The following is a 25,166-nucleotide window of genomic DNA, read 5'->3' as shown; positions in this document are numbered from 1 at the left end:
TCAAAGCAGGGAAGGGAAAGGGTCTTCTAATGTGGTAGAAATTACAATCTTATGAAGCATAACCTTGAAAATGTCATTCCACTATCTGAAATATTCTGTCCATTAAGACCAAGCTGTAGCTCCCACCCACACTAAAGGAGAGAGAATTACAAAATAATGTAAATGTCAGAAAATGGAAGGGGCATTTTATCACTTCCCAAGAGCTATAAAACAATATCTAAACAACGTTTATGGGCTAAAATGCTAAATATTTAAAAGTATGAATTCTCCCCAAAATATCAATATTTTAGACTTAATGACAAAATTTACTAAAGTTATCTGAAAAATAAGCATGTAAAAAGAATCAGAACATGGTGAAGAAAAGAGCAAATAACACAGTAATAAAGGATTTGCCAGTTACTAAAATATTATTTTTAAAAATGTTTGTCACTAGAGAAAAATGAAGACTATAAACAGTCCCATATATGCACTGGGTTTTTGATTAAGAGGACATTTTAATACCAACATAAATTCCAAGTGGCTAAAAAATCTATACTGAAAATATGAGGGAAATATAAGCTATTAGAAAATCTGGTTAAATAATTTTATACATTTGTATTATAGAAGGTCTTTCTATGCTTGACCTACAACCAGAAAATCATAATTAGATTATATAAATTATAATTATTTATAATTATATCTATTTAATTATATAATTAAAATTAGATTATATAAATTTTTTATAAACTTATTCTATAAAAAATTTTATAAAAAATACCAGTATCAAAGACAAATCTAATAAACAGAGGAAAAGTTTGCAAAACATGTAGTAAATGATGGACTCATTTCCTCAAATAACAATGACTTTATTTAAAAATATCAAAACAAGGAACAAACGACTTGAGAGAAAAGATTGCTTAAATGTTTGAAAAGATTCTAAAATTCAAACATAAAGACATGCAAACTAACCAAGCACAAAAAGAAACCCAGCTAAATTTGAATAAACCATTAAAATAAGCTGACACCCACTATATGTAAAGAAATCCAAAAGGAAAAATCTTACCTTATTCAAACTATACAATTTGCTATTCCTAACTTATAATTAGATATGTCCACTGTGTCACATTTATCACCTCGGAGGGTCCTGAAAGTGCCCAGGGAGCTATCGGTTCAGTTAAGTTACTCAGTTGTGTCTGACTCTTTGTGATCCCATGGACTGCAGCACGGCAGACCTCCCTGCCCAGCACCAACTCCCAGAGTTTAGTCAAACTCATGTCCTATGAGTTGGTGATGCCATCGAGTCATCTCATCCGCTGTCGTCCCCTTTTCCTCCTGTCCCCAATCCCTCCCAGCATCAGGCTCTTTTCAAATGAGTCAGTTCTTCCCATCAGGTGGCCAAAGTATTGGAGTTTCAGCTTCAGCATCAGTCCTTCCAATTATCAACCAGGACTGATCTCCTTTAGGACGGGCTGGTTGAATCTCCTTGCAGTCCAAGGGACTCTCAAGAGTCTTCTCCAACACTATCCTTCAAAACCAGCAATTCTGTGGCACTCAGCTTTCTTTATAGTCCAACTTTCACATCCATACATGACTATTGGAAAAACCATAGCCTTGATTAGACAGACCTTTGTTGGCAATGTAAAGTCTCTGCTTTTTAATATGCTGTCTAGGTTGGTTATAACCTTTCTTCCAAGGAATAAGTGTCTTTTAATTTCATGGCTGCAGTCACCATCTGCAGTGATTTTGGAGCACAAAAAAATAAAGTCTGACACTGTTTCTACTGTTTCCCCACCTATTTCCCATGAAGTGATGGGACTGGATGCCACGATCTTTGTTTTCTGAATGTTGAGCTTTAAGGCAACTTTTTCACTCTCCTCTTTCACTTTCATCAAGATGCTCTTTAGTTCTTCTTCACTTTCTGCCATAAGGGTGCTGTCACCTGGATACCTGAGGTTATTGATATTTCTCCCAGCAATCTTGATTCCAGCTTGTGCTTTATCCAGCCCAGCATTTCTCATGATGTACTCTGCATATAATTTAAATAATCAGGGTGACAATATACAGCCTTGACATACTCTTTTTCCTATTTGGAACCAGTCTGTTGTTCCATGTCCAGTTCTAACTGTTGCTTCCTGACCTGCATACAGATTTTTCAAGAGACAGGTCAGGCAGTCTGGTATTCCCATCTCTTTCAGAATTTTCCAGGGTATTGTGATCCACACAGTCAAAGGCTTTGTAGTCAATAAAGCAAAAATAGATGTTTTTCTGGAACTCTCTCACTTTTTTGATGATCTAGTGAATGTTGGCAATTTGATTTCTGGTTCCTCTGCCTTTTCTAAAACAGATGTAAAAGCTTATAATTGGCAATTAGATCAAATCAATAAAAGGCAAGTTCACCAAATCCTTACATTTGGAATACTCTCAAAGGCAGAAGTAAACGAATTCTTAAAGGAAAAGCTTGCTTCAGTTTAGTTCAGTCGCATTGTCGTGTCCGACTCTTTGCGACCCAATGGGTTGCAGCATGCCAAGCTTTCCTGTCCATTACCAACTCCCAGAGTTTGGTCAAACTCATGTTCATCAAGTCAGTGATGCCATCCAAACATCTCATCCTCTGTCGGTCCTTCTCCTATTGCCTTCAATTTTTCCCAGCATCAGGGTCTTTTCCAATGAGTCAGTTCTTTGCATTGTTGGTCAAAGTATTGGAGTTTCAGCTTCAGCATCAGGACTGATTTCCTTTAGGACTGACTGGTTTGACTGCTTTGCAGTCCAAAGGACTCTCAAGAATCTTCTCCAACACCACAGTTCAAAAGCATCAATTCTTTGGTGCTCAGCTTTCGTTATAGTCCAACTCTCTCATCCGTACATGACAACTGAAAAAAATCATAGCTTTTACTAGACAGACCTTTGTCAGGAAAGTAATGTCTTTGCTTTTTAATATGTTTTCTAGATTAGTCATAGCTATTCTTCCAAGGAGCAAGCATCTTTTAATTTCATGGCTGCAGTCACCATCTGCAATGATTTGGGAGTACAAAAAAATAAATAAATAAAATCTGTCACTGTTTTCACTTTTTTCCCATCTATTTCCCATGAAGTGATGGGACCAAATTCCATGGTCTTAGTTTGCTGAATGTTGAATTTTAAGTCAACTTTTTCACTCTTCTTTTTCACTTTCATGAAGAGGCTATTTCTTCTCCACTTTCTACCATAAGGGTGGTGTCATCTGCGTATCTTAGGTTATTGATATTTCTGCTGGTAGTCTTGATTCCATCTTGTGCTTCATCCAGCCTGGGATTTTGTGTTATATACTTGCATATAAGTTAAATAAGTAGGGTAACAATATACAGCCTTGATGTACTCCTTTCCCAATTTGGATCCAGTCTGCTGTTCCATGTCCGGTTCTTCTTGAACTGCATACAGATTTCTCAGGAGACAGGTAAGGTGGTCTGGTATTCCCCTCTCTTTAATAATTTTACAGTTTGCTGTGATCCACACTGTCAGAGGTTTTGCCATAGTGAATTAAGAGCTTGCCTGCTTCTGCTGCTCCTGCTGCTAAGTCACTTCAGTTGTGTCAGACTCTGAGACCCCATAAGATGGCAGCTCACCAGTCTCCCCATCCCTGGGGTTTTCCAGGCAAGAACACTGGAGTGGGTTGCCATTTCCTTCTCCAATGTATGAAAATGAAAAGTGAAAGTGAAGTCACTCAGTTGTGTCCTACTCTTAGCGACCCCATGGACTGCAGCCCACCAGACTCCTCCGTCCATGGGATTTTCCAGGCAAGAGTACTGGAGTGGGGCGCCATTGCCTTCTCCAAAGAGCTTGCCTAACACCACTCAAGTAATTGAATTGATATATAATAATTAAAATAATGTATTTTAATAATTAATTAAATTTGGTAGATTTTAAGCAGTGGATTAAAATAGTTAATGAAATTTGGTAGATTTTAAGCAGTTGCAAAAGGGCATGTTAAGTATATGTTTGTTTGTTTGTTTTTCCTATAATTTTCATGCTCTGACATTTAGGGCCTTGCTGACCCTGGAGGAACTGTCTCTTTGAAGGTGAGCTACATTTAAGGTCTAGAGAATTGCTTATATTTCAATGCAACTGTCTCAGTTTCATTCCACTTTCTCCTTCCCTCATTCTGTCCAAAAATCTGTTGTTCTATACATGAGGGTATCTATTTCTGCCCTGCAAATAGGTTCATCAATACTATTTTTCTTAGAATACATATATATGTGCTAATATACTATATTTGTTTTTCTCTTTCACAGTCAGTCAGTCAGTCAGTTCAGTCACTCAGTCCTGTCTGACTCTGTGACCCCAAAGACCGCAGCGCGCCAGGCCTCCCTGTCCATCACCAACTCCCAGAGCCTACTCAAACTCATTTCCATCAAGTCAGTGATGCCATCCAACCATCTCATCCTCTGTTGTCCCCTTCTCTTCCTGCCTTCAATCTTTCCCAGCATCAGAGTCTTTTCAAATGAGACAGCTCTTCGCATCAGGTGGCCAAAGTATTGGAGTTTCAGCTTCAACATCAGTCCTTCCAGTGAACACCCAGGACTGATGTCCTTTAGGATGGACTGGTTGGATCTCCTTGCAATCCAAGGGACACTTTCACAGTACCATGCATAAAATATACAGCTATTGGGAAGTTGCTATACAACACTGGTGCTCAGCCTGGTGCTCTGTGACAACCTAGAGGAATGGGAAGGAGGGAGGGAGTCAGAGGGAGGCTCAAGAGGGAGAGGATATATGTATACTTATGGCTGATTCATGCTGTTGTAAGGCAGAAACTGGCACAACTTTGTAAAGCAATTGTACTCCAATTAAAAACAACAACAACTTGCTTGTGACTGACTTTCATCTGCTAACCAACCATTACAGAACCTTCACCCTAAGGACTAAGTCTACAGGACTCACACTCAGGGCCACTATTATTCTGCTCTGTTCACCCCAGGGCAGGAACCAGACAACTAAGAATACTAGTCAATCCTAAATCTATTTACTCTTTCCTGCTCCTTCATTTCAGTAGAAACCACAACAAAGACTGCTGCCCAACTTTTTCCCCTGACCTCTCTGTCTCCTGACTGACCTTGACGCTTCTCCATGCGGACTCCCAGGATGTGGGGTTCCCATTTTCCTTGGAATCTATGAGTTTAGCAACTCTCTTCTCAATGGTAGTTATCATGTGATACACTGGGCTTGCTATACCCAAATATATAAAACCTGTATTTCAAAGCAAAGTGCTTCAGCAACAGACAGCCAGGGTAGAAAGCAGATCTCTGGGATTGGAATAAGATTTACATAGATAAAACTTCTACCTGAAGTCAAGGATTAAACTAAGAAAGGTGTGAAAGTGTGAATAAGAGAGCTCTTCAGGGCTAAGTGTCATATTTCCCTTTTAAAAATGTTTGAAAACAAATAAAATGGAATAAGGATATTTCATAAACTCAGGATAATGTTGAAAGTTCATAAATAGAATTGTTAAAGAAAAGACAATTGCTATAGTTTGAAATTAATGTAATTAAGATTCACATGACAAAATATTTAATAAGACTGCACCAGTGCAGATTCTAATAAGATTATACCAGTGAAGTGACTGTGAAGCAGTACTTTTAATTCTTATTAATGTAATCTCTCAATATATATTGAGTGCCATCTCTTCCTTTATACCATTCTGAAAACTAAGGATTTAAAACCTAAAAACTATAATTCCTATTGTAAGGTTCCAGAATCTAGTGACAGTAACAAATAAAGAATGTAAACATAAAAAGTATGATAAAAGACCACAGAAGCATAGGAAAAAAAAAAAAATATATATATATATGAAAACTCCTCAGCCATAATAAAGAACAAAATTTTGCAATTTACAACATATGGGTGCTAAGTGAAGTAAGTCAGACAGAGAAAAACGCACACTGTATGACAGCACATATATATGGAATCTAAAAAGTACAACAAACTATATGTAAGAAAATGAAGCAGACTCACAGATATACAGAACAAGCTGGTGGTTACCAGTGGCAGGGGTGGAGGGACACAGGGGTGGGAATTGGGAGGTACAGACTACTGGATATAAAGTAGGCTCAAGGGTGTATTGTGCAATATGGGGAATATAATCAATATTTTGTAATAACTGCAAGGAAACAGTAACCTTTTAAATTGTATAATCTTTTTTAATTTAAAAAAGAAAAAATAAATCAGAGATACCAATTAAAATGTGATATTTTAAAATTTGTAGATGAAATATTGTTAGTGACCAGAGCCCACTGCTATACACAAAAATTCTGATCCGTCTCTTATGGCAAGGGGTCCAAACCAAGGACTGTAAATATATAATATCTGCTTGAGTTTCAGAAATTTGTGATACAAGTTTATTTAGACTGACACTAAAATGCAAGTTAATACCAAAATTCCCTCTGTGACTAACAAATTATTATTTTCAAAAGGACAATCCCTGATTCAGAGAAACTATGATGTAATGCAAACAATGACAACTGACCAATCCCAAGACAGAGATATTTTAGATTTAAATACATCATCATATGACCATATTGGAATAAAAATACAAGATTAATGGTGGATGGATATATGAAATTTAAAGGATTATGGTGTGTGGGAGGGGTTAGTCAACAAAAACAATCTAAATGGGAAAAAAAATTCACTATAAGAATACAGAGAACATGATAGTTCACAGAAGAAAAGGATATAAATAATGGAAACAAATAGGTGGTTCCTATAGGACTGCTGCTGCTGCTCAGTCGCTTCAGTCGTGTCCGACTCTATGCGACCCCATAGACGGCAGCCCACCAGGCTTCCCCGTCCCTGGGATTCTCCAGGCAACAACACTGGAGTGGGTTGCCACTTCCTTCTCCATAGGACACCAGGGTATTATCTCCAGAGTGAATCAGCTTCTGTTAGTCATATTTAAATTCTAGGAGGAGAAAACTGCATTGGCCCAACTTGGGTCAAGGGCTTCTACGGTGGCTTCCATAAAGAATTGCCAATGAAGCAGATGCAGGCTCAATCTCTGGGTTGGGAAGATCCCCTAGAGAAGGAAATGGCAACCCACCCTGGCCTGGGAGATCCCATGAACAGAGGAGACTGGTGGGCTACAGTCTATCGGGTCACAGAAGAGCTGAATATGACTTAGCAACTGAATAACAACAAACTAGGACCAAATGCTCACTCTTCACTCAAATGAAGGTGAATGTGGTAGTCTGTGTTCAAAACTTAAAAACCTGAAGGAGCATTAAAAAATGGAATTTGGTCAACTCAATTCTCTCTTTGATCTTTTAAATGATGGCTGCACTGCATTTTTGCTTGTCCAGAGCCTCCTGATGAAGGTGAAAGAGGAGACTGAAAAAGCTGGCTTAAAACTCAACACTCAAACACTAAAATCATGACATCTGGTCCCATCACTTCATGGCAAATAGATGGAGAAACAATGGTAACAGTGACAGACTCTTTTCTTGGGCTCCAAAATCACTGTGACTGGTGATCCAGCCACGAAATTAAAAGACACTTTCTCCTTGGAAGAAAAGCTATGACAAAACTAGACAGCATATTAAAAAGCAGAGACATTACTTTGCTGGCAAAGATCTGTCTAGTCAAAGCTTGGGTTTTTCCACTAGTCATGTATGGATGTGAGAGTTGGACAATACAACAGGCTGAGTGCCTAAAGCCTGATACCTTCCAACTTTGGTGCTGGACAAGACTTTTGAGAGTCCCTTGGATGACAAGGAGATCAAACCAGTCAATCCTAAAGGAAATTCACCTTGAATATTCATTGGAAGGACTGATGCTGAAGCTGGAGCTTCAATACTTTGGCCACCTGATGCTGGGAAAAATTGAAGGCAGGAAGAGAAGGGGACAACAGAGGATGAGATGACTGGATGACATCATCAACTCAATATACATGAGTTTGAGCAAGCTCCAGGAGATGGTGAAGGATGAGGAAGCCTGGCATGCTTCAGTCCATGGGGTTGTAAACAGTCAGACACAACTGAGCAACTGAACAACTATTCTTTGAGACTGGGACTATATATAAGATCTTTTTCAGAGGGACATCATGTCTGACAGAAAACACAATTTTCTACAGGGAGTAGATAATTCCCCCAAAGAAAAATGAAACTATTGTTACTTAAAGAGGGTACTGATGGAAAAACCTGAAAAAGTGATGGAAATTCAGTAAGTATCACTACCTTGACAAGAGATAATCAGGGTACTTATTTCAATTAAAACATTATTTGCAGCCTGCTTCTTCCACATGAGAGAAGATGCTAACCCATACAAGCTTAACATCCACAAACTGACTTATTCCCCATAAGTGCCCTCTAACCTATTTAGGAAGATTTTCTGTGTTCAACCACCTAGCAAACTTGTATCTGGATTAAATCAATGTACAAAATCTCTCCTGGGTGTCTCCTTCCTAATAATGATCGAAATTTGGATACTGAAATCTTATCACTTCTGGCTGTCAACTGAGCCAATGTCAAAATATATGAATGACAATACATAAAGCTTCAAAGAGAAAATACAAATTTATGGATTATGAAAATCATAATCTGAGTTTCTAAAGATTTCCTCCCTCAGTACATAGTCCAGCCAGTTTGGTAGTACTCTATCCTGACTGGCCCTTTAGTCAAGTTGAACACATTTTTTTTCAGACTTTAAAATGTAATTGTTACCTTACTTTTTAGGAGGCATTCCCTAAAAATGTGTATTACTCAAAATTTTAAACAGAATTATGATGCCTTAGAAAGCATCACTATGAACAAAGCTAGTGGAGGTGAAGGAATTCCAGTTGAGCTATTTCAAATCCTGAAAGATGATGCTGTGATAGTATTGCATTCAATACACCAACAAATTTGGAAAGCTCAGCAGTGGCCACAGGACTGGAAAATGTCAGTTTTCATTCCAATCCCAAAGAAAGGCAATGCCAAAGAATGCTGAAGTGAAAAGTGATAGAGAAGTGAAGTTGCTCAGTAGTGTCCAACTCTTTTCAACCCCGTGGACTGTAGGCTACCAGGCTCCTCCATCCATGGGACTCTCCAGGCAAGAATACTGGAGTGGGTTACCATTTCCTTCTCTAGAACAATGCTCAAACTACTGCACAATTGCACTCATCTCACACACTAATAAAGTAATGTTCAATATTCTCCAAGCCAGGCTTCAGCAATATGTAAACCATGAACTCCCAGAGGTTCAAGCTGGTTTTAGAAAAGGCAGAGGAACCAGAGATCAAACTGCCAAAATCTGTCAAGGAAAAAGCAACAGAGTTCCAGAAAAAAACATCTATGTCTGCTTTATTGACTATGCCAAAGACTTTGACTGTGTGGATCACAATAAACTGTGGAAAATTCTGAAAAAGATGGGAATAACAGATCACCTGACCTGCCTCTTGAGAAACCTGTATGCAGGTCAGGAAGCAACAGTTAGAACTGGACGTGGAACAGACTGGTTGCAAATAGGAAAAGGAGTATGTCAAGGCTGTATATTGTTACCCTGCTTATTTAAATTATATGCAGAGTACATCATGAGAAACGCTGAGCTGGAAGAAGCACAAGCTGGAACCAAGATTGCCGGGAGATATATCAATAACCTCAGATAAGCAGATGACACCACCCTTATGGCAGAAAGAGGAACTAAAAAGCCTCTTGATGAAAATGAAAGAGAGTGAAAAAGTTGGTTTAAAGCTCAACATTCAGAAAACTAATATCATAGCATCTGGTCCCATCACTTCATGGCAAATATATGGGGAAACAGTGGAAACAGTGTCAAACTTTATTTTGGGGGGGCTCCAAAATCACTGTAGATGGTGATTGCAGCCACGAAATTAAAAGACACTTAGTCCTTGGAAGGAAAGTTATGGCCAACCTAGATAGCATATTAAAAAGCAGAGACATTACTTTGCCAACAAAGATCTATCTAGTCAAGACTACGGTTTTTCCAGTGGTCATGTATGGATGTGAGAGTTGGACTGTAAAGAAAGCTGAGCACTGAAGAATTGATACTTTTGAACTATGGTGTTGGAGAAGACTCTTGAGAGTCCCTTGGACTGGAAGGAGATCCAACCAGTCCATTCTGAAGGAGATCAGTCCTGGGTGTTCATTGGAAGGACCGATGCTGAAGCTGAAACTCCAATACTTTGGCCACCTGATGGGAAGAGTTGACTCGTTGGAAGAGACCCTGATGCTGGGAGGGATTGGGGGCAGGAGGAAAAGGGGATGACAGAAGATGAGATGGCTGAATGGCATTACCGGCTCGATGGATGTGAATTTGAGTGAACTCCGGGAGTTGGTGATGGAGAGGGAGGCCTCGTGTGCTGCAATTCATGGGGTTGCAAAGAGTTGGACACGACTGAGCGATTGAACTGAACTGAACTGATGATGATGCTTAAATGCCTTCTAATATAAATATGTTAGCCTTACTGGGTATTTTAGAGGAGCTGGACATGACTTAGCAGCTAAACAACCACCAACAACTGGGTTTCTTACTATATTTTAACCTTAGAATTGTTTACAGGAAATAATCCAAATAATTTAGCCCCTTATTTGCATTTCAGAAATCATCAAAAAAGGTAAACTTTTTGACAAAGTAGGACGTGATATTATCTTTCAAATTCCACAGGTTTATTTACTGATAGGGGCGATAATAGGGATAGATCATAAGAAAATGATATGTTGCTGCTGCTGCTAAGTCGCTTCAGTCGTGTCCGACTCTGTGCAACCCCATAGACAGCAGCCCATCAAGCTCCACCATCCCTGGGACTCTCCAGGCAAGAACACTGGAGTGGGTTGCCATTTCCTTCTCCAATGCATGAAAGTGAAAAGTGAAAGTGAAGTCGCTCAGTCGTGTCGACTCTTAGCGACCCCATGGACTGCAGACTACCAGGCTCTTCCGTCCATGGGATTTTCCAGGGAAGAGTATTGGAGTGTTGTGCCATTGCCTTCTCCGAGAAAATGATATATATGGTGCCAATTACTTAAAGATGCTTTTATACCACAAATTGCGATAAAATGAGGAGATGCATTTAATGGGCCAGTAATTTAACCTCCATGGTTTTCTCAAGTCCAATTTCCCTAATAGTTGTATCTCATGTTCAAGCAGAAGTTAGGGAAATATTTTTCTTTTAGTTAATGAAGACTTCCTCAAAACTGTGTCAGACAACATGAGTTGTGATCACTACTTTGGACTTTTGCTAGATCTATAAAAATTCTAGTCCAGAAACCACAATATTCTTATGAGAAAACAATATTTTAATCATCTGTATGCTGGTCAACCTAAGGCTATGAATAAAAGGTCCAGCTGGCAGCACTGTAAGTAAAATTCCGTGTTTTTTTTTTTTTCATTTTTTGTAAGAATTAAGAAGAAAAAATGTACACTTCACCAACAACTGTTTCCTTTGAGTCTTGGAAAAACAATTTTAAGGACTATGAATGCTAATCTAATTGCTTATCCAATTTCTTAAAAATTTATGCACTCATGAAATGTTGAAAAGCACAGGGGAACCAATCAGTCAGGTGTGGACTTAAATCTTCCACCCTTTACTAGCTGTGTGATAGTACATTTTCAGTATTTCATTTTATATAAAAGTGAACAAATAAACTATCAAAAAATTCAATGAAATACATAAGCAAAGCACTATTCACAACTCTTGATGCACAGTAAGTCTTTGAAAGTATAGCTATTAACACCAAAATATTAATTGTAGATACTATAGCAAGAACAAAAGAATCCACATGAATTAAATTATATTTCTAATAATTCCAAACTAAAGCAAAACCAAATTTTGAGGATTTCATTTTTTTTCTCACTTTTAAAAATGCTATAGCTTAAGACTGAAAACACTAACACAGACTTGGAGGTAAGTATTAAAGTTCATATAAAGGTGAGACTTCAAATCACACATATCCTGTTTGGGGGATGGTAAAGAAAAGAGTCATAATTCACCAGTAATTAATCCTGTTACCACAACTATACAATATAGAACAAAAAGTTTCTGTGAGTCCAGCAGTCTCTGTGCTTTCATCTTGTAAATGAATCTGTGAATAAGCTTTTCCCTTCTGCCTGTTCTAATGGCACTGTTGTCAGATTTTCCTTAACTGCTTTTGATTAGGAAGCTTGCAGATTTTATGTAAATTGCATTAGAAAATCCTATGTGATTTATATCTTATGGCATTTAATACATTATAATAATTTTCCATGGTGGAGGATGGGGAATTTCACTGTCTAGATTTCCAAGTAATACAAAAACTTGAAAAATTTAGGTTTACTTACAGTTTCCAAGATTCCCAGTGAGATGACCAAGAGAACAAAAATAATGGGTGAATTTGGGATTGATCTCTAAAATAGTTTAAAATTCAAATTCTGTGTGACTACCTAGAAATTCTGCTATCTATAGTACACATATAAATAGAGTGAAAGGAAGTCTAACTTCATTTACATCTCTCTTTAGTATACATACAAAGTAACACAGTAAGCTAATATGTTAATAACACTTAACATTCTCTAACTCAGAGGAAGAGAGAATGAAGATAGAGTTGAGGACATCAAGAGGGCACACGTTTTTAGAGGCTGTTTCTTGAAATTCTGACAGCCACACCCTATCAAAATGTGCCCCTTCTATTTGATTTCTTTTTGTAATTAAATTTAAAATAGGTTTTATCTTTTCATCATTCTATCATCATTATTACATATCAGCCATTTGGAAATTATTCTATTCGTGCACATTTTAGTTGAGACAGAATACCTTTCTTTACTTCCTTATTTCTGGAGACCAAGAACTATAAACATTCAATTGACATTTGATGACATTTGATGTCCCTCATCCCCACCTTGGCAAAAAGAGGAAATCCTTGAAAGGTTAAAACACTCATATTTAACTTAAACTTGGAATTACAAAACCACATGACAACTTCATGTATCACTTTGGAGAGTCTCAAATCTATTTCACCAACTTTACACTGACTCATTTTATTTTAAATGCCAGAAAAGGGTAGATAACTGCATTTTAAATGTCCAGAGTGACTCTTCTACCAGCTTTAAATCATTGGCTATTGCTAACCCACAGAGTTCACAACACACACACAGTCCACTTGGTGGGCAGACTAATAAGTATGTCCCCAGGGTTTGCATTATCAACAGCTCCTATTGAGTTCAACTCTGTGGGATTCTCAAAGTAATGTGCTATTTAAATGGATTTGTCTCTGTGTATTTCCATCCAGGATCTTTCTTAGAAGTAACTTCACTTTAAGTTTTAAGTTAAAATGACAATTACAATCTTCTCAATTAGCTAATCAAAATGGGAATGAAGCACATGCAAAATCAATTACTTAAAGGATGGCATTATAGATGCTATAATGTAAGACTCAGGAAATAAATTCATAAAATTTAGCCTAATGATTCTAAACATAGAATTTTAATTAAAAACATTTATTTTACTGATGAATCCTCAAATGATGATTTTTTTAGCCAATGATTAGTTTCTGGGTACCACAGCAATATATTGATTTCATTAACTGCTATAAACTAATAGATCAGTACTAACAGCAGTATAACTATAGAACTATGTATAAAATTCAGCATGTAACTATGAGCTTAATTTTCTATATGTTTTAACAGGCACTGGTGGCATTTAAACAGCAATCTACCAAACAAGTAAAAATGTGGCATTGGAAAATGCACCAAATCAAAATGAAAATGAGAATATCCAGTAATTCCTGATAGTATTATTTTATTTTATAATTTAGCATAAGAAAGCATGATTTTAAACATGGCTTGAAGAATGAAAGTGCTAATTTTGGAAATCAGGAGGAAATTCTTCACTATATGCACTAATAACTATTTGTTCCGTATTGATAGTATTTTTAAAATATATATATGTTATCTTATTAAAGATTTTTAATGTCATCAAAAGAAGCAGAAAGGATATTATAAAACCACAGAGATAACTTGAAACAACCAATTTTAAGAACAAGCTTAAAACAGGAAAGAAATATTAAAATATTCTAAGTTATTTTTCTCTGCTCTCCAATTCTAAGATCTATATTAAAAAAGAGTCTACTAAGGCCACCATCACCCTAATACTAAAACCTGACAAAGATATCACAAAAAAAGAAAACTACAGGCCAATATCACTGATGAACATAGATGCAAAAATCCTTAACAAAATTCTAGCAATCAGAATCCAACAACACATTAAAAAGATCATACACCATGACCAAGTGGGCTTTATCCCAGGGATGCAAGGATTCTTCAATATCCACAAATCAATCAATGTAATACACCACATTGACAAATTGAAAAATAAAAACCATATGATTATCTCAATAGATGCTTTTATTAATAGAAAGCTTTTAACAAAATATAACATCCATTTATGATAAAAAAAAAAAAAACTCTAGAAAGCAGGAATAGAAGAAACATACCTCAATATAATAAAGGCTATATATGACAAACCCACAGCAAACATTATCCTCAATGGTGAAAAATTGAAAGCATCTCCCCTAAAGTCAGGAACAAGACAAGGGTGCCCACTTTCACCATTACTATTCAACATAGTTCTGGAAGTTTTGGGCACAGCAATCAGAGCAGAAAAAGAAATAAAAGGAATCCAAATCAGAAAAAAAAAGAAGTAAAACTCTCACTGTTTGCAGATGACATGATCCTCTACTTAGAAAACCCGAAAGACTCCACCAGAAAATTGCTAGAGCTAATCAATGAATATAATAAAGTTGCAGGATATAAAATCAATGCACAGAAATCCCTTGCATTCCTATACACTAATAAAGAGAAAGTAGAAAAAGAAATTAAGGAAACAATGCCATTCACCATTGCAACAAAAAGAATAAAATACTTAGGAATATATCTACCTAAAGAAACTAAAGACCTATATATAGAAAACTATAAAACACTGGTGAAAGAAATCAAAGAGGACACTAATAGATGGAGAAATATACCATGTTCATGGATCAGAAGAATCAACATAGTGAAAATGAATATACTACCCAAAGCAATTTATAGATGCAATGCAATCCCTATCAAGCTACCAACGGTATTTTTCACAGAGCTAGAACAAATAATTTCACAATTTGTATGAAAATGCAAAAAACCTCGAATAGCCAAAGCAATCTTGAGAAAGAAGAATGGAACTGGAGGAATCAACCTGCCTGACTTCAGGCTCTACTATGAAGCCACAGTCATCAAGACCAGCATGGTACTGGCATAAAGACAGACATATAGATCAATGGAACAAAATAGAAAGCCCAGAGATAAATCCACACACATATGGACACCTTATCTTTGACAAAGGAGGCAAGAATATACAATGGAGTAAAGACAATGTCTTTAACAAATGATGCTGGGAAAATTGGTCAAACAGTTGTAAAAGAGTGAAACTAGAACACTTTCTAACACCATACACAAAAATAAACTCAAAATGGATTAAAGATCTAAACGTAAGACCAGAAACTATAAAACTCCTAGAAGAGAACATAGGCAAAACACTCTCTGACATACATCACAGCAGGATCCTCTATGACCCACCTCCCAGAATATTGGAAATAAAAGCAAAAATAAACAAATGGGATCTAATTAAACTTAAAAACTTCTGCACAACAAAGGAAACTATAAGCAAGGTGAAAAGACAGCCTTCTGAATGGAAGAAAATAATATCAAATGAAGCAACTGACAAACAACTAATCTCAAAAATATACAAGCAACTCCTATAGCTCAATTCCAGGAAAATAAATGACCCAATCAAAAAAATGGGCCAAAGAGCTAAATAGATATTTCCCCAAAGAAGACATACAGATGGCTAACAAACACATGAAAAGATGCTCAACATCACTCATTATCAGAGAAATGCAAGTCAAAACCACAATGAGGTACTATTTCACGCCAGTCAGAATGGCTATGATCCAAATGTCTATAAGCAATAGATGCTGGAGAGGGTGTGGAGAAAAGGGAACCCTCTTACACTGTGGGTGGGAAAGCAAACTAGTATAGCCACTATGGAGAACAGTGTGGAGATTCCTTAAAAAACTGGAAATATAACTGCCTTATGACCCAGGAATTCCGCTCTGGGCATACACACTGAGGAGACCAGAATAGAAAGAGACATGTGTACCCCAATGTTCATCGTAGCATTGTTTATAATAGCCAGGGCATGGAAGCAACCTTGATGTCCGTAAGCAGATGAATGGATAAGAAAGTTGTGTTACATATATACAATGGAGTATTACTCAGCCATTAAAAAGAATACATTTGAATCAGTTCTAATGAGGTGGATGAAACTGGAACCTATTATACACAGTGAAGTAAGCCAGAAAGAAAACCACCAATACAGTATACTAATGCATATATATGGAATTTAGAAAGATGGTAATGATAACCCTGTATGCAAGATAGCAAAAGAGACACAGATGTATAGAACAGTCTTTTGGACTCTGTGGGAGAGGGAGAGGGTGGGATTATTTTGGAGAATAGCATTGAAACATGTATAATATCATATATGATATGAGTTGCCAGTCTAGGTTCAATGCATGATACAGGATGCTTGGGGCTGGTGCACTGAGACAACCCAGAGGGATGGTATGGGGAGGGAGGAGTGAGGGGGTTTCAGGATGGGGAACACATGTATACCTGTGGTGGATACATGTAGATGTATGTCAAAACAAATACAATATTGTAAAGTAATTAACCTCCAATTCAAATAAATAAATTTATGTTTAAAATAAATAAACAAATAAATAAATAAATATTGGATAACCACAAAATTAAATGGAGGATTTTACGGGTTATTTTTAGAAGAGTCAAGAATACAGGGCATATGAACTTTCTTTAAAAAAAAAAAAAGAGCCCCATATTTTATAATGCCTAACAATAGACTTGAGGTACAATGTATTAGCAAATCAATTGCACTGTGAGCAAAAATATCCCTAGAAAATTTGGAAGAACATAGAGTATTGGAAGGATTATTGAACTTGGAATCAAATGACTAGATCCCACTCCAAATTTTGACATGAAAGGTATTATATATTTAAAGCTACCCACAATTTTGATAAATATTAATAAAGTAATTGTATCACAAGAAAATTAGAGATATTTTTAAAGCTTTAGAGAATAGTTTAAAATTTCTACAGAGTTTTCATATATCCCTCCTCTAGATTTCTCTAATATTTCCATTTTATATAACAAAGTGTAACTGTTAGAACCAGAAGATGAACACTGGTATAATACTATGAACTAAACTAAAGACATTATTCACGTTTCATCAGTTTTTCTACTAACATTTTCTTTTCACTCCAAGATCAGATCCAGGATCCCACATTGCACTTAGGTACTTCTCCTTAGTTTTAGTCTGTACACCACTTAGAGTTTGTATTTCATTACCTAGACACTTTCAAAGAATATTGATAACACTGTGTCTAATGTAAGTGAATTTGGTTGAGTGTGAGACTTCTTCACTACCATGTATTTTCTTGTCAAAAATATCACAGGGCTAATGTTGAGTTCTTAACATGCCACTTCACAAGGCTCAAATTTCTGTTATGTTACTACTGGTGATGTTGATCCTCCTATTTCTTCCACTCTACACATATTGTTTTTCTTTTTTGGTTAATATATATATTTTAAAAGTGGTACCTATATATTAATGAATTCACAATTATTTCAGCTTTCTGGGTAAAAATCAAGGTCTACTGTATTTATTTTGCTGTTGAAATTGTTAATAGCTACTTCGGTTTGGCACCTGTGTTTTTCAATAAGCCTGCATCTTTTTATTGAGAATGTATTTTCTGACACTGATGGAAGGATAAACCAGAAACTAAAGTGTTTGGTTTCCTATCGGAGGTGGATAGGAACAAAATGGAAAAGAGCAAATATCGATAATATGATAGCAGAGATGAGGAGGAAGTGATATTTCTCTTTATCTTTTGTGTAGTTCAAACTTTAGAGCCATAGCCATATTTCATATACAATTAACATACTCCCCAAATAAATTAGCAATTAAAATCAATTAGGATGTGGGAAAATTAAAAATGAAATACAAATACTAACAAATGGACAACTATTATTTATATGCTGTTCAGTACAAAGGAAAAGTATATTTTAACTAACTTCAGAAAACAATATCTTGCCTGAATACTGTTGAATAAATATGTTTCAAGCAGGAATGTGGGAATATAGGTAGCAATTCTTAAATTGATTTTCATATATACTGCAGTTATTCAAATATCTTGTAGCATATAAGAACCAGGTTTCTCACTGCTAAAGAAGTAATTCACAAGTAAAGAAAGTAGGCAGCTACATTTAACTCAGTGATATTGGATATGAATTCAACTTTAATACAAATTTATACATATGTATGTGTATATATATATATATATATATATATATATATATATATATATATGATGATTAATTTTGGAGCAGGAAATGGCAATTCACTACAGTGTTCTTGCCTGGAGAATCCCAGGGATGGAGGAGCCTGGTGGGCCATCTACGGGGTTGCACAGAGTTGGACATGACTGAAGTCACTTAGCATCAGCAGAAGCATGATGAATTTATATCACTCATAACATGCATTGTATGTATACAGTTGACCCTTTAACAACATGAGCTTGAAATGCATAGGTCCACTTAAATTCAGATTTCTCTCAATAAATGCTATGTTACTACAAGATCTATCATTGATTGAATACATGGATGGGGAGCTGTGAATTCAGAAGGCCAACTATAATTTATTCTAGGATTTTTGACTGCATGAGGGTTAGCACCCCAATCCCTGTGTTCAAAGGTCAATTGCGGAGATATATTTATATCCACACAAAATAAATAGATATCTAAATTTGGACATGTTTATTTGTGTGATAGCACCCATGTAATAACAAGCACACCCAGAGTCCAGCTCCTGGATTCTAAATGCCATTCTCCATTTAGATACATTTAGAATTTACCAAATACTCCTTGTGGATTCTAGAGTTGTAGCAGGAGGAATAACGTTAAGGTATTTTAGTAATGTAGGTTAAAAATACTCCATTATCATCAGGATAAGAGCATTTGTACATTAAACAAATGTTTTGCTACAATATAGGAAGATATCTCCTCAATATCAGTGAGTTAGACAAGAGGTTTTTCTAATCACACTAAAGGAAGGAAAACACTTGATCATATCAAGTCAAACCAACTAAGGAGCCCTCAACTCTGCAAGCCAAAGATTCCAAAACTGATATGTAATGTGTTTAAGTTATGCTTATATTTGCTCTTTTAATAATTTACATATTTTCCTATCTTACCCCTCTAATAAAGCAATAATAGGGTTTTATTTTTGATTAGGACTCCAAAATACATTTTTCCTATGTATTTAATTCTTGCAAAAATATTCATGAAATATGCATAATAACCAATATCTAGATTCTAAAATGAAGAATAGTGAGATACAAACCACTCTTCACAGGTATAGTCCAGAAGTGGATATATGAAAACTACACAGATAGTTATAATACAGGGTATAATCTATTAGTGCTGCAAAACAATACAAAAGCTGTGTTCTGGAAAATTGATATAAGTTGATAAATAATTAGAGAAAAGTAGTATTTGAAGAGGATCATGAAAGATAAGCTTTAAACAGTGTGTGATAATACTAGGCTAAGGAAATCTAGTATGTCAAAATAATGTTTAAAAATGTGAATTTTTCAGTGTGTTCTGAACTCAGTACAATCAGTTAGCTATGCCATATAAACGTTGCAACATTTTTAAAACTCACTGTGTTAAAACCACTGTTATTTATTCAGAGTAGGTCTAGACTAGGAAAACATAGGAGCAATTATTTCTGCCTCCAGAGTTTGTATCTTTCTCCTGCACCCAAGAGCCAGTCTGGGCATGATATTCCTATAGTTGTGAAAGAGATATAAGAGAGAAATTCTCAGCTTCTGTCATATCTGCTGAAGTCCAATTAGCCAAAGCAAGTTACATAGCCAAATCCAAAATCAAAGAATAGTGATTACTACTTAGTCTATGTCAGTAGTAGGCAGAGTAAATATTAAAAAGAAAATATATATATATATATATATATATATACACACATAGTACAAAAATCACATCATACTGGTTTTCTTTCAGTAAATATCCTCCCTGAAATTCTACTGAAATTTTACGGCTTTTTCTTTTTTGAATATGCTTCTAAATTAAGAAACACATAATAAATTATATTTTTGTACCAGTTATCACAGTCCACTACCTTGATTTCATATTTTTAAGAGTTTATTTGAGCAAAAAGTCTACTACCTTGACTTTTAATATATTACCTGCTCATTAGAGTTTATCTTATTTGCAGTAACTCAAGGTAGTATATCAAGTGCTCACTTCCACACCACATAGACTAAAATTAGAATACAAATTAGCATGGTCCCTGAACAAGGATAACATGCAAATTCATGAAGCATTTTGTTTTTCTGAAACAGTAAGTAAAGTATAGATATCTCAGGCACAGTGTAATAAATATACACAGTAGTACATACTATAGTCAAACAGTCTGATAAATATTGCTTCAATGGAAATCATGGAGAAGGAAATGGTAACCTACTCCAGCATTCTTGCCTAGAGAATCCCATGGACAGAGGAGCCTGGTAAGCTGCCGTCTGTGGGGTCGCGCAGAGTCGGACACGACTGAAGCGACTTAGCAGCAGCAATGGAAATCATATTACAATATATAAATAAGTCTAAGTAGTATGTTATATACCTTACATTTTACAAAATGTATCATGTCAAATCTAACAATTTTTTAAAGACAGGGTAGTGGTTTCACATTCCATTGCACTTTTTATTTTGAAATGTCTCCTGTAGAACTGAAACTGAACAATGACTAGTAGGAGAAACTGATTTAAATGATTCCTTTTAGTTAGAAAATATCTTGATAGCTGAATATGGTTCTAAATAACATTTTTACTCTCAGTTTTTAGAGAGTACTGTAACTTCAATTAAAAATATACCAGAAAAAGACTGCTTTTTGATATAATGGTAACCAGTTGGGCAGAAAAATGTAGTTCAATCTTAGCATATCTAACACTTTGAAACGTTTGACAAGGTGCATCTTCTAAGAACTTCTATATCCCAAAGCCAGTGTTTATGTGAAGGATTACAAATTTATGTCTAGTTATTGATATTAAGAGAATCTTCATGTTCAATTGATAGTGACTTTTAGCTTTTCTAATTTAAACATAATACCCTGTATACTCTCAGGTAATTTCCAGGGAGAATACTAGTAGGTTTATAAATGTGGTATACTAAAATACATTACACAGATTCGCAGGTTCATTTTTCCATTGTTGCCATCACTTGTTCCACAGAGAGCTCAAATGCTCATGTAAGGTACTTAAACTTTTAAGATCTATAAGGCTGAGGTTTCTCATACAAATCATAAGAAAATTAAATTATCTGTCTGCCAATATATATAAATGATAGAAATCAATCTCTCTATACAAATTTATTATGTTTTCAAATAAGTCCAGAATGAATTTTTTTAAGTTGACTTTATTTGCCACACATTTTTTATATGTATGGCCAATAAAACAAACTATAACTTACTATATTAAAGCAAGCAAGATATATATGTCTCTCTGTATATATATATACATACTGCAACAACAGCTAGTAAGAATCTGAGAACTTTGAAAGTACTCAGATCAGCTTATATTTGTATGTGTATTCTTTGGAATTAGTAAATATTAAGTCTGTAGTAGATATATGTCAGTAATAGGTATTGTGAATGTGAGTATTTATCTCCTGTCTACATTTCAGGGGTGCTGGAAGTTTTTCTCATATGATGTGAGATTGTACTATATTCATTTCAAAAGATCATATGAATTTTTTTTGGCAAAACTATAGAAAAATCACCTTAAAATAAGACTCTCCTTCACTATATATCTTTGCTCAGAATAAATGAAATGCACCAACAAAAATGAACAAGTCACAAATTAGCTTTCGATTTACATGCAAATTCCATCAACTTTCCTATGACAATCATGCCTCATTCCTCATTCCATAAAGTCAGTAGCCCAGAATAGAATATCTATGACAATGTATCTGTGTACTTCTATGAATTCACAAAGGGTTTTTTAAATGATTTAGACCACTGGATGTTATGACCATACTTTAGAATATAATGAATAAAATATAGTACATAACACACTGTTTCTTGTTGAAAATGAAGTATTTTTTACTCCTTAAATTTAACCATTAAAAAGTCATACATGGAAATTTTTTTTACATTGTTTTCAGAAAAATATCTTAATTTTCATCTTTGGGATTGTTCTGAGTATCTCTCCTTTTCCACTGGCTTTGCATACTTTATTAATAATTTTGAGGGCATATATTTGTCTTCTTAACCTATAATTGGAAGAAAAGCTATAACCAGCCAAGACAGCATATTAAAAAGCAGAGACATTACTCTGCCAACAAAGGTCCATCTAGTTAAAGCTATGGTTTTTCCAGTAGTCATGTATGGATGTGAGAGTTGGACTATAAACAAAGCTGAGCGCCGAAGAATTGATGCTTTTGAACTGTGGTGTTGGAGAAGACTCTTGAGAGTCCCTTGGACTGCAAGGAGATCCAACCAGTCCATTCTAAAGGAAATCACTCCTGAATGTGCATTGGAAGGACTGATGTTGAAGCTGAAACTGCAATACTTTGGCCACCTAATGAAAATAACTGACTCAGTGGAAAAGACCCTGATGCTGGGAAAGATTGAAGGCTGGAGGAGAAGGGGACGACAGAGGATGAGATGCTTGGATGGCATCTCCGACTCAGTAGACATAAGTTTGCATAAGCTCTGGGAGCTGGTGATGGACAGGGAGCCCTAGTGTGCTGCAGTCCATGGGGTCAGAAAGAGTAGGACACAACTGAGTGACTGAACTGAACTGAAATGTTAATTTATCTCTGAAGTGTTTTTAGTCCATCAGTATAAATTTCAATCAGAATACGGCAGTTATCTTTCCTTTCTTTCCCTTTTTAAAGAAGAGAAAAGCTGAAAAACCTTACCATGGAGTTCCTGCTCTATAAATAAAAAAAGGCCAAGCTATGTGCTCACGTTAAGGATATATATGCTGATGAACAAACGTCTGTCAACAGATTTCCCAAAGCCCTGAAAATTTATCATTTGTTTCTACTTTTGACTTAGTCTCTCACTTTAATAAAAATAAACCTGTTATTTCAAGCTAAATATTTAAAACATGTTTTGAAATACAACAGCTTATTTTAAAAAAAAGAAAGAAAGAAAGAAATTCACACAGAGTAAATGGCCAGCATATAAGGTAAAAACAGTAGATTTTTTGAGCCATAAAAGTAATTTTATCTAAAAACAGCTCTTATGGAAATGTCCAGTACCCAGGCTAAGCAAAATACATGTATTCTTCTTGTTACCTAAACTTTATTTTCCTTGTTACCAAACTTTTTCCTCAGTATGTATTCAAATTAGCTCTAACATCATTGCTATGATTCCTGACTATAAAGAAAATTAAGTGCTATGTAGCCAGATTTGAGAAAATCTTTTCTTGCCAATTCTTCAACAATAGTAACTAATATATTAACTCTTATGAGTATGGAATTTGTTGTATTTCACCAAAAGCATAGTCTGTCTTATGAATATGTCTTTTTTCCTCTTTTGTGTTATTCTAACTTTTAGAAGAACATCTGGGTTTTCTCCTCAACCCTAATCTCAAATTCTCTTAAAAGCTTCAAGGATGGGTGAATGCTGTCATGGTTACTTACATCCTGAAGTGGTGACAGTGGAGGGAGAGCCGACCTGACTTCCTCTTCATTGCAATCACCACATAACAAACACTGCTGAATTTCCCATAGCGTGCAAGGGAAATCAAAGTGAAATATTTCTTCTTAATTCATTTATGTCCCACAGAGTTGGAAATCTAATGTCACTTCAGTTTACGAAATGCCTTTGTTGTGTGTGAGTCAATAGTTCCATAGTTAATAGCACTCACATTCAGTAGACTCTGGCTTCTCGTGTGTGTCCCTGGTAAGGAACTTTGAGAACAAAGAACCAAAGAATTTTCTCTCTTTACAGAATTTAGGCCTAATTTATACTAGCACTGCACCTGAACTTTGAGGTTTCTGTTGTAGGAGGATGAAGCAATCTCTTTTTGCATGTGATTAAAGGAAAAATCATCTCCACATATCTCTCAGCTCTCCTTTCCCATTGTGCCTCTCAGATACTTTTTGTTGTTCATGTTCTTAAGGCAAAGTAAAAATATTACATATTAAGCCATGTTAATCATGGAATGCACAAAAAGTCATTTTTTCAATTAATATCGCAAGTTATTCAATTCACATCTACCTTGAACTGATAAACTTAAGCACTTAATCTAACTTATGGAATTATTTCAGTAAGCAAGACAAACCTAGTCTTTGTTCTCATGAGGGTAGGTCCACTAAAAAAGATAAAGAAAAAGCAACTCAATTAACAAACAAAATACAGTTATAAATATATAATTGAATATATAGAGAAATCAACAAGGTGAATGAGAAGGATATGGTCAATGAGTAAGGCAAAGGGATAAGCATCACAGAGATAAGAACCAATGTATCAAAACTTCTTGATGTGTGACAGAGCTTAGAAAATTTTGGGACTAGAAAGAGGGCTATTTGGTGGAAGGTGGAATTATTCTCAAATTGGAGAGAGTCTCTAATGCATGTACAGGTTAACCTATATGAGTATTCATATCTAAAGCAGACCTTTTGTGAACAAGATATACCATCATCCCTCTGATTCTGTGGGGGAGATTGGTTCCAAGACTCCCCAAGGATATAAATATTCACTTAGGCTCATGTCCCTTATATAAAGCGGACTATACAGTTGGCTGTCTGTATCCATGGATCAATCTGTGGTTTAATAAATCTGTGGTGGCAGAGATCCATGGAAACAGAGGGCCAACAGTAACTGGTTCTTCTTTTTAAAGTCAGTTTGCCAAAATGTATCTTTTAATTATATTTGCACCATTCATATTTAAAGTGATTATTAATATATTGATGTCTACTATGTTCGCCACTATTTCTGCCTTCTTTTGGTGTAAAGTGAGCATTTTAAATGATTCCTTCATATGTCCTTTTGGAATACCAATTTATTATCAATTTTTTAATACATGCCCTAGAGTTCACTATGTAACTACTCTAAA

This window comes from Capra hircus, chromosome 14 (genome assembly GCF_001704415.2).
Source record: "Capra hircus breed San Clemente chromosome 14, ASM170441v1, whole genome shotgun sequence".
In the NCBI taxonomy this organism is placed as follows: domain Eukaryota; kingdom Metazoa; phylum Chordata; class Mammalia; order Artiodactyla; family Bovidae; genus Capra; species Capra hircus.
The sequence above is the reverse complement of the archived record's forward strand: the minus strand, read 5'-3'. Positions refer to the sequence as shown.